This window comes from Saccopteryx leptura, chromosome 4 (genome assembly GCF_036850995.1).
Source record: "Saccopteryx leptura isolate mSacLep1 chromosome 4, mSacLep1_pri_phased_curated, whole genome shotgun sequence".
Classification (NCBI taxonomy): domain Eukaryota; kingdom Metazoa; phylum Chordata; class Mammalia; order Chiroptera; family Emballonuridae; genus Saccopteryx; species Saccopteryx leptura.
The window spans coordinates 80,098,258-80,109,637 of NC_089506.1; the positions used below are offsets into that span (position 1 = coordinate 80,098,258).

At 35.5% G+C, this 11,380-nt stretch overlaps 1 non-coding gene and 1 pseudogene across 1 annotated transcript; both read right to left on the reverse strand.

Moving 5' to 3' along the window:
- Positions 1-390: 390 nt before the first annotated feature.
- LOC136404181 (phosphoglycerate kinase 1 pseudogene) lies at positions 391-10,747 on the reverse strand (annotated as a pseudogene).
- Positions 2,122-2,197, reverse strand: TRNAD-GUC (transfer RNA aspartic acid (anticodon GUC)). Its single transcript has one exon. It is a non-coding gene; the product is annotated as a tRNA-Asp (tRNA).
- Positions 10,748-11,380: the final 633 nt, after the last annotated feature.

Sequence of the window (11,380 nt, forward strand, 5' to 3'; positions counted from 1 at the left end):
ACCAACTTTATCTTCCCCCCTCCATACAACTGAAATTTTTCCATACTGAGTAGTAAAATAATGTCAAAAGTCATCAGATTAAAAAGAGAACTAAGCTAACGGCTCACTCTCTTTTTACAGACAAAATGTAGATATTATATATGCACTCTAGAATGCAAAGTGCTTTTGTCACTAAGAAATTCAAATGAGTTCTTAAAGAGTGTAAGCAAATCCAGGGTGCAGTAAAGATGAGCTGAGACGATCTGCAACTGTTTAAGGGTTCCTGGGCTGCATCTCTTGGTCACAAGGTAGATCTTGACATGGGGAATGATTTAGCTAATACTAAGTGGAGATGCAGAAAGCACTAAGTTGACTTAGGGCATGTGTACAGAAAGATAAGGCAAGAAAGTACTAAACATTGCTAACAGCATCCTCCCCAGGAAGGACTTTACCTTCCAGAAGCTTTAAACTGGGACCCATAATGCTCACATGGCTGACTTTATTCTCTGTGTTCCATTTGGTACAGCAACTGATAGTGTCTCCACCACTTATGATGGTGATGCAGCCCTTGCAAGTGACTTTCACCACTTCATCCATGAGGACTTTGATCACTTGAGCAAAAACTTCCCATTCAAATATACCCACAAATCCATTCTACACAATCTCTTTGGTCCTAGCTATAGCCTCAAAGCAATTTTTGCTGCTCTAAGGACCATAGTCCAAGCCCATCCAGTTAGCAGGTATGCCAGAGGTCACAGTGGGTTGGCCAGCCTTGATAGTTTCATCAAACATACCAGCAGTGACAAAGTCAATGGACAAGGTAATCTTCACATCATTTTTCTCAGCTTTGAAAATCAGGTCATTGATGACCTTGGCTCCCTCTTCATCAAACAGAGATGTCTCAGTTTCATGTTGTTCAGCACTTTACTGTAGGTAAAAGCCATTCCACCAACAACCATCTCATTGACTTGTTTAGCATATTATTTATTGGTCAGGTGAATCTAGTCTGTCTCTTTAGCTTGATCCCAAACAACCAGGAAGTTTTGCTCTGGGCTCTCCATGGCCTTGACAAAGTAGTTCAATACCTTCTACATCAAAATATCTCCAGCTTTCTGTAACAAACTGACTTCCACCATGGAGCTGTGGGCTCGGTGAGCAGTGCCAACAGCATCACTGACATAGACGTCTATTGGCTTGGAAAATGAGGCTCAGAAGGTTTTCAGGTTAAGTGGCTGGGCTTTAACTTTGTTCCTAAAAGCGTCTGTTTTCTCTCTTTCTTTCTCCACATGAAAGCAAAGGATGTCTGGCAGGATGGTAGGTCCAAAAGATGATTAGTTTTCTTCACTTTGGTGACTACATAGTCCTTCAAGAGAAAAAGATCTTTGTCCAGCAGAGATTTCAGTTTTATAGCAACTGACACCAAGGAGTACTTGTCAGGGATGAGGACACTATCAGGCTGCCCAGGTGGCTTATATGAATAACAGACTTAGCATCAGTGTCCAAGCATAATTTGATGCTTAGGATAGAAGCCTTGATCTCCTGATTGTGTTATTGGGTTGCTGTTGTTGTTACTGTTTTTCTCCTTCTCCTTCTCCTTCTTCCTCTTCCTCTTCCTCTTCTTCTTCCTCTTCTTTTCCTTCTTCTTCCTCTTCTTTTCCTCCTCCTCCTCCTCCTCCTCCTCCTTCCTCTTCTTCTTCTTCTTTTTCTTCCTCTTCTTCTCCTTCTTCTTCTTCTTCTTCTTCTTTTTCTTCCTCTTCTTTTCCTTCTTCTCCTTCTCCTTCTTCTCTTTCTTCTTCTTCTTCTTTTTAAATATTTTTTTATTATTATTTTTTTTTGTATTTTTCTGAAGCTAGAAGCGGGGAGAGACAGTCAGACAGACTCCCGCATGAGCCCGACCAGGATCCACCCAGCACGCCCACCAGGGGGCGACGCTCTGCCCACCAGGGGGCGATGCTCTACCCCTCTGGGGCATCGCTCTGCTGCAACCAGAGCCACTCTAGCGCCTGGGGCAGAGGCCAAGGAGCCATCCCCAGCGCCCGGGCCATCTTTGCTCCAATGGAGCCTCGGCTGCGGGAGGGGAAGAGAGAGACAGAGAGGAAGGAGAGGGGGAAGGGTGGAGAAGCAATGGACACCTCTCCTGTGTGCCCTGGCCGGGAATCGAACCCAGGACTCCTGCACGACAGGCCGACGCTCTACCACTGAGCCAACCGGCCAAGGCCTTCTTTTTAAATATTTTATTTATTTATTTTAGAGAGAGGAGAGAAAGAGAGAGATAAGTGGTATAGGAGTGGGAAGTATCAACTGGTAATAGTTGCTTCTCCTATGTGCTTTGACCAGGCAAGCCTGGGGCTTCATAAGGACACTGAAGTCCATTCTCATGATGACTCATTTTCCCTTAGTGTCTAGCTTGACAAGAGTCTGCTTGTTAGAAAGCAGTATCTTGACAATACAGCTTCAGCGACAGGTGAGGGGGCTCAAACAGCATTGAAACAGTAGATGATGTCCTATTGAATGAAGTTTAAAATAAATACTATATAAGCTTTTTATAAAGATGTGAATAAAATCATTTAAGAACAGGAAAACTAAGCTAAAGTCAATTTTAGCTTCCCTCATCACTTTAAATTATTGTTTCCTAGTTTCCTAGAATGAGAACTATCAAACCAGTAAGACTTCTCTGATGTCTTGTGCAAATGACAAATAACAATGTTTCCAAATTTGTTTGGAAACAATGACAAACAATAAATACAACTTTCTGTTATCTTAAAGCCAACAAAGAAGAAAAACTATTTCAGCAGCATATGGTAGAAATAGATGTTTTTGGCACAGAAGGAAAAATAAATGATTGACAATAGATTCAATTTATAAACAAATGCATGGGAAATGTGTGATAACTCAGTAATTAAATTGTAGACAATAGCACATTCTCAAGAGTAAGGTGGCACATAATGTTATCAACAGCTTGGTGAAATCATTCAGCTTGACATACTATCCAGAATATGAGAAAATAGGTAAGGATAAATTAATTTTTTCAAGCTGTATAAACAGAGTAATGAGCAAATTAAGATAATATAATTATTCAATAACTACTGATATTTTTTTTTATCTTTAATCAAACAGTTTAGTTACCTCTTCTTTCTAAGAATGATAAACAAATGAGAACAATATAAAAATAACATTTTTTATCAGCAGAATGTTTTCATGGCTGGAAAATTAATTTGTTTAATTAGCCAAGATTACACAAAGGAGGCTTTGTATCTAAACCGACTTTGCCTATTGATGCTAACATTTATCATCAGAGAAAACTAAAAGCAAATTACTTAAGTTTCTCTGAACTCCATATATAATATTCTCATCTTAATATGAAGATATCAAACACAGACATAAGTTTATTGTGAGAATTAAAATAACACATTAAAACCTTTGTTACACACTAGTTTGCTCAATAATGGTTAATCCAATCATTCTCTATTTCTATATATACAAATAATACAATGAAATAATTATGCAATAATATTTACTGTAAAAATAAAGTTCATTTACTCTGAGCTAGTTTCTGTGTATCATTACTCTAGTAGGTCTCTGATAAATTTCAAGTAAAAGAAACAGACAACAAAAACAAAATCTAAAGCTAATTCTTTTTGGGCATCACTTGTACAAGTGTTATCTGTAGCGTGGCAGATCCAAATATAATTCTTCTTTATTTTATTTTTATTTTTTGTTTTCAAAAAGTGATACTTTTTTTTTTATCCTTTGGAGAATTTCTAGTTCAAGTTGTACTTAATTAGTTTCTTAAGTTAAAATTGTGGGGGAAAAAGTCAGACTGATTTATATAACTCTGAATCACAATGTCACAGTGTACGGTGACATGCAAAGTTATTAAAGTTATCAATTCATTTTGAAACAGAAATTTTTTATACTATAATTGTGTTTCACGGTTTACAATGATTCTAACTGAATCATTAGAAATATTTTCTATCTACATGAATAACCTTAGCTTTCGCACATATACTCAACCAGCTGTCTTTTGTTGTATATAAACTACAGAGAATTTTTACATATATAATTTATCATTACAAATATTTTGGCTTAAATAACTTTGCTTATTATATATCCATTTAAACTTAATGTTTCTTTATGGGTAGAAATTGTCTCGCGTTTGTTAGTGGGTTTATTGATAAGTGGAGGCCACTACTTGTTAGTCTGGCACAGGACACTTGTATCTCTATTGCTGAGTTCCTTCATCATATTAATTCATACTGACTTTGTTTACCTTCTCTCTTTTTTGCTATCTCAAATTCATCAGAAAACCCTGTGGCCGTTTCTTTGAAATACACCAGAATCTTACCATTTTCACCACTTGTGTTATCAACAGCTTTGTCCACATCATCATCATCACTGTCTTACAACCACTCCCTGACTGCGTTCCTTGCTACCACTTCTGGAATTCTGTCTTCTATACCGGGTTAGTCAACCTTTTTATACCTACTGCCCACTTTCATATTTCTGTTAGTAGTAAAATTTTCTCACTGCCCACCTGTTCCACAGTAATGATGATTTATAAAGTAGAGAAGTAACTTTATTTTATAAAATTTATAAAGCAGAGTTACAGCAAGTTAAAGCATATAATAATAATACTTACCAAATACCTTATGTCGGATTTTTTGCTAAATTTGGCAAAATAAATATTTATAAAACAACTTACTATAGTTAAATCTATCTTTTTATTTATACTTTGGTTGCTCTGCTACTGTCCACCATGAAAGCTGGAACGCCCACTAGTGGGCAGTAGGGACCAGGTTGACTACCACTGCTCTACACAATGTCCTGAGTAATCCATTTAAAATGTAATTCATGTCACTTTACTGCTTAAAATACTTTAATGGCTTTTTATTTTTTTTCTGAATAAAAGTCTAACTTTGTCCCAGCTGCAGCAGTAAATGGCGCCAACTTTTAGACAAATTATTTTGATCGTAATCCATCCCAATTGATGAAATGAAGTAATTTATGCAATTACAATCTTTGCTTTTTACAAAATCATTTAAAAAATTCAACAATATTGATGAGAGGAAACAAAGCAAGTAAATCTAGTAATTAATTCTATAGTATATTCTTAATTCCCCAGTATAAAAAGTAACACCTAATATAAGTCATATCATATCATTCTTCTCTGTCCAACCAGTAGTTACTGTAAATATTTAAAAAATTATATCTTTCAAATTTTAATTAACATTTCTGGGCCATATTTTCCTTTTACCTAAAACATAATTTCTGAATTATTTTAAAATTTCCTTCATATGACACTACCCTACCCTATAACTTTATGAATGTATTAATAATATTTCAGGTTAAATCTTATATTTACTAGAAATAAAAATAGAGCAATTTTATGTTTCCAATATTGCCAGAAGCAGAATAATGGAATAAAATAAATTTAAAAATCACATTTTATACTGTTTTACAATAAAACGTGGGAAGGAGACTGAAAAGTTGACTCCTCTGTATAAAAATAAACATGGATTTTTAAATAGAAACACATAATTCCAAATAAATCAAGCGCCACGTTTGCAGTTTATATGTAAAGCTGTGTGCATTTCAACATTATGAATGAAACTCTTTTGAAAACATAGTGTTGCCTACTAATCCAAAATAAATACTGATATTATACGTGAAGGAATCATTGAATATAAATATATCATAGCAGAAAATACAACATGAACATCAAAAGCATTCTAATTTGCATAAATTCAAAGTGCTATGGAGCAGTATTTTTTAATATTGAGGCTCTGTTCACTTCTGGTTGGAATCATTTTTGCAACTCAAGCTCCTTTGTCAGCTGCTGTTGAATTACATCCTGTCAAATAATTCTCCTTTAAAAGTGGCTTATTAAATATTTATATTCTTACACCATAGGGATTTTTTCTATTTACATTTAATTATATCACATATTCAAGTAAAACCCCTTATGCCAGTATTTGAATGTTCTCATCTGTATTTTCTTTAGTATATATGGGAAGATACAAGATTTGCAAAAGCAGTGCTATTTCTTACAGAAAATATATCTCATTCCTTATTCTCTAAATGGCTTTAAATTCATTTTGACATGCAAATCCCTAAGGTTAAAATCCTATTTAAAGTTCACATTTGAGTTTATAATGGTTCTGCTTCTATGTTGATTTAGATTTAATAAGTATGTGAAATAAAAAGAACACGTAACCTTTCACATCTAAAACAGATTACATAATATTTGTAATTAATAAGCATCACTTCAAGGATAAGTGGCATTCTGCATGACAATTTTATAGCATCATTAATATCAGTGCTAAATGTCAAAGTACCTAAATGTCAAAGCATTTTCTTTACCTTACAAATAATGTTCTTATAACAAATGGTGTCGCACCTGTGAATTGATAATAAAGTAATCCTGGGATTTAGAAATTAATTCAAAGGCACATGATTGAAAGGAGTTAAGTCATCATTCTAACTTATTTAGGAACCTCGCAAATATTTGTTTCAAAAAGTTGAATTTTCAGCTAAGCGAGTAATGTCAATTTAGAATCAATTAGTATATTGTGATGTTTAAATATGTATTTGTTTTGCCAGTCAGAAATAAGAATGACCTAAAAATTTGCTGATTATGGATTCAAATTAAACTGTCAAGCTATGACAGTGACAGCTAATAGTTTTGCAAAATGAGTGCTCATTTGGAAAAGAGACAGAGTTGCTTGACCTGTGGTGGCATAGTGGATAGGCCTGGAATGCTGAGGTCATCAGTTTGGAACCCTGGTATTGCCCAGTCAAGGCACAAATGAGAAGCAATGACTATGAGTTGATGCTTCCTGCTATTCCCCCCTTCTCTCTCCCTCTCTCTTTCTCCTCTCTCTAAAAATCACTAAACAAAATTTAAAATGAAGACTGAAAGTATTTTTAAAAAGAGAGACAGTTAATTAAACTACGTTTAGAATTTCATTGTACATTATTTCACTTCATTTCAATTATGTTATACCTTAATTACATTAATGCATGTCTTCTTGTACATTCTCTAACGTAGGCCATTCTGTCATTCTTTTAAAATAGTCCTGTCAAGAGGCAATATTAGTGTTTCCCATGCCACCACCCTCACCTCAATCTCAAAAATTGTTTTGCTATCCTTTTTCTAACAGTCTCTTTTGAAGATCTTTCATGACATAATAACCTCTAACCTCACAAGGAACTTTATAGTCTGCCTCCCCTTTACTTTTCCTCCCTCCCTCCCTCCCTTCCTCCTCTTCCCTCCCTCCCTCCCTCCCTCCCCCCTTCCTTCCTTCCTTCCTTCCTTCCTTCCTTCCTTCCTTCCTTCCTTCCTTCCTTCCTTCCTTCCTTCCTTCCTCTCATTCCTTCCTTCCTTCCTCTCTTTCCTTCCTTCCTTCCTCTCCTTCTTCCTTCCAAAGATTTTGAATTATTATTGTGTGCTAGGCACAGAGACAGATATTAATAATAAAGCATTGAATGATATTCAGTTTTTGTTTCCAAGAGTTTATCCTTCACCCTGTTCCTTGTCATTATTTTTGGAAGATTCATCATTCACCTTAGAGTCTCCTGTAATCCTGGTTCCCAGCTCCGTCATCATTTCAAGTGTAATGACATCTCTTGTCACTTCATTCCACTTTTTTGTTCACTCCCACGCTCCACATCCTTGTTTAGACTATTACCTTTTGCTTAATTCTTCAAAGCTCACCTCAGTTACTCCTTCTTCATAAGAAGTTGTTGATTTTCAACTTGTAAACCTTGCAGCATTTTCTATGTCATCAAAACATGCATACCTAAATTAAATGAATAATTATCAAGTGCCTACTTTATACCAGAAAAATATTCATGTTTATTATTGGCTTATATGCTCATTGTGAACTTCATATGCAGATTTACCTAAATGCCCTCTAAATCTGCAATTCTACCTTGCAGAAATTCTTGCTAACTATTCAATTAATAGTTCTTGAAATAAATCTATCCTGTTTTAAACAATGCTAATGGTGTTATTGATAGCATGCCCCACTGAGTTTAGTAATATGCTGAGAATAGTTCATATTATCCTAAAACAAGATTTTATTATTTGCATTAAGCAAAATAGATAACTAAAGTTCCATTAAAAGAATCAATATTGCCTGACCAGGCAGTGGCGCAGTGGATAGAACATTGGACTGGGATGCGGAAGGACCCAAGTTTGAGACCCTGAGGTCGCCAGCTTGAGAGCAGGCTCCTCTAGTTTGAGCAAAGCTCACCAGCTTGGACCCAAGGTCGTTGTCTCGAGCAAGGGGTTACACGGTCTGCTGAAGGCCCACAGTCAAGGCACATATGAGAAAGCAATCAATGAACATCTTAGGTGTCGCAACAAAAAACTAATGATTGATGCTTCTCATCTCTCTCCGTTTCTATCTATCCCCTCTCTATCTCTGTAAAAATAAAATAAAATAATAATAAAAGAATCAGGCTTTTCTGCAAAAAAAAAAAAAGAATCAGTATTATCTTTCTCACATATATTTGTACCCATATAATGAAATGAATGTGAAATCTATTAGTATGTTTATCAGTGTGATATATAGTTGCCATGACAGGCAACATTATAATGTTGGGAAGAACAATATTTGATTTTTAAATTTCTGCTGTCAAATGTTTCAGATCTGTGAACATTGGCTATGAAAGAGTGCTGAGGCCCTGAATAACCTTTGTCCCTCACAGGTTTCTGTAGAATTTCCAAGTCTGTGATAAAAATCTAAGGAATCTTAATCTTCTCATCTCAAAGCCTTCCTTGGTGATGATTGTTGTTTATCATTCCTGAAAATTACAAACTTCCTTTCCTTTGTTCATCAAAATAGATATAATGAACTACTCACAAAGAAAATTAGTAAAAATCATTTAAAAAGTATATTCTTAAAAAAGCAAATAGCTACCATCAAAGTTCAGAAAATAGAAACTAGATACTTTTAAATTGCTATTTTAATAGTGCATGATAGTTACAAATTTGACAATCTAAAAAGCTGAAAATACTTTTCTTGTAAAAATTATAGGAAATAGGTTGCTTCAAATGAAACAAAAATTCATTTCTAAGGTAAGAAAGAAACAAAGAAAATCCTATGGCTCATTCTAGGTCTTTTGCTATGGTCTATTCTTTATAATATTTATATGCAAACTTATATTTTCATATTTAAAAATATTGCTGTTAACATATTACAAGTTAAGTAGGCTCATTTATTGTTCAATACGTTTACATATCAGTTTCTTTAACAGTGAATTACTGTATCATTTGTCCATGGCCATAAAACAAAAAAAGTCTACACTTGACAAGCACCTATATTTGAAAGCACCTCCATCCAGGCTTTGAGCGTGGACTGTCACAGGCAAAATTAAGTGAGTCTCATCAAGCAGTTCCTGGTGGGCATAGGAACAAGACTCTGTCTGATTCCTTTGGCTAGAATCCCAGGTACTGCTGCTTTTTTTTTTTAATGTGAAAACAATGAGGCTTTTAGAAAACAGTGGAAGGACTAGAAAAGAAAAAGCTGTATAAATCTTTGGCATGCAAAGTGCTGACTATATAGGCAGAATGTTAGTTCCCTAGATGTCATACCTAGACATTAGCATGTCTAACATATAACTAAGAGAGCCATGTGAAGAGAGATACCAGATATGAATGTTTTCTTATTTGTGACTGAAATAGTCAGTCCCAGACCAGTAAGAAAACTTCAGTGAGACTAGCTCAAAAATAGATGGGAAATGATTGTGGTTTAAGGCAAGAGTGTGCAGACCCCGAGAGCTGCAAATAGAAAGGGTGTTTGTACCTTTTTGCAGGCACTTTTGCCATAAATCTCTGTTGGCAAGATTCCTGACCAAGCTCCCTTCATGGTGTTGGGATTAAGTGAACAGCAGCTACAGGGGAAGAGAACCTAAATTATGTCTAAACCATTCTCTTCATCTTCCTTTTGCTGGAGAAAGTTTTACATAGGTATCTCTGTGTTTACACATCTTACAAGTAGAGGCACAGATAACAGAGAGCCTTTCGTCCGGACTATTTTTTCCAATAAAATCTGTACAGCCTTGGAAGATAGTGTCTCCCTCAGGAATAGAAGGCAGATTTGTTTGTTCCAGTATAACAAAGATATAGTTTCTACTGGGCAAAGGTTAGGAATGTTTGCTTGCAGTGAGAAAACCAATAATAGCAAGATAGACAGGATAACTATAGTTTCCTGGGTGACACCCAGCCCAATCCTGTGTTGTTCCATGGGGCTGGGGGTGGGAGAGTAGAGAGAAGGGAATAGCGTGAACATGAAGTTCATGCTGCTTGCTCTTTTATGAGTAAAACAGCCTTTCATCTTTGACCCAGATTTTTTCATTTTCTGCCAGTATCTATGAAAGTGAGGCAGCGTAACCTGTTAGCTTTAAGTTGGGTACAATTTCAGATTTTTCACTTCTTGACACTTCCCTCAGAAACAAAGTCAGTATTCTAGATGGTAAAGGAAATATATCACGTTACTAGTGATATATTTCTAGTAGCTGAGTGAAACAAATGAAAGAAACATTTATCCCTGGAGGAGTATTATTAATGCTGTGGGCCTAGAACTTTAGCTGAGGAAGATTCAGGGCTGCTGAGAAAGGTGCAGCCCAGATACCCAGGATTAGAGTGCTGCCTGCTGAAGTCTGAGGTTTCATCGTAACAGCGGAGAATTCCTCCTACCTCCAAGCTAACAAGTACCAAATCACAGGTAAGCAAGCAATACTGCCAGGAGAGTTGCAAGTGCATCCCCCACACACAAAGCACAGCAAAAACTTAAAGCTAAAGATGAATATGATTGGGGAAAACTTTGGCAAATGTATCCATACCCTCTATTGAAAACTTAAAACCGGTGCTGCACAGAGAATAACAATAATAGCAATTTACCTAAAACCCAGACACGTTTCTTGTTAGATTAACTCCAACCTTTCTACTGTAAGATTTGGTGGAAGAATGATATGCCCCCTTTTATGCATAAAATCTGTGTACCTTCATCTTTTCTTTCTTATGAAAGATGTCCAGATTACAAAATAAATAAATAAATAAATAAATAAAATGTATTAAAAAGGAGGAAAACTCACTTCCAGAAAACACAGTACTTAGCACAGAAACTAATAAATGAAATGTTTTGGAACTAACAGGGAATTTTAAATAACTGTGATTAACATGTTAAAGGCTCAAATAGAAAAGGTAGACAACATAAAATATTAAATGTGTAATTTAGACAGAGAGATAAAAACTATTAGAAAAATTCTAACAGAAATGCAAAAACAAACAAACAAAAAAACCCCACAGTATTAGAAGTTAAGAAGCCCTTCAAAGATTCTGTATTGCCTTGACCTAGCCTGAGAAAGAATTAGTCAGATTTTAAAAAGATTACAG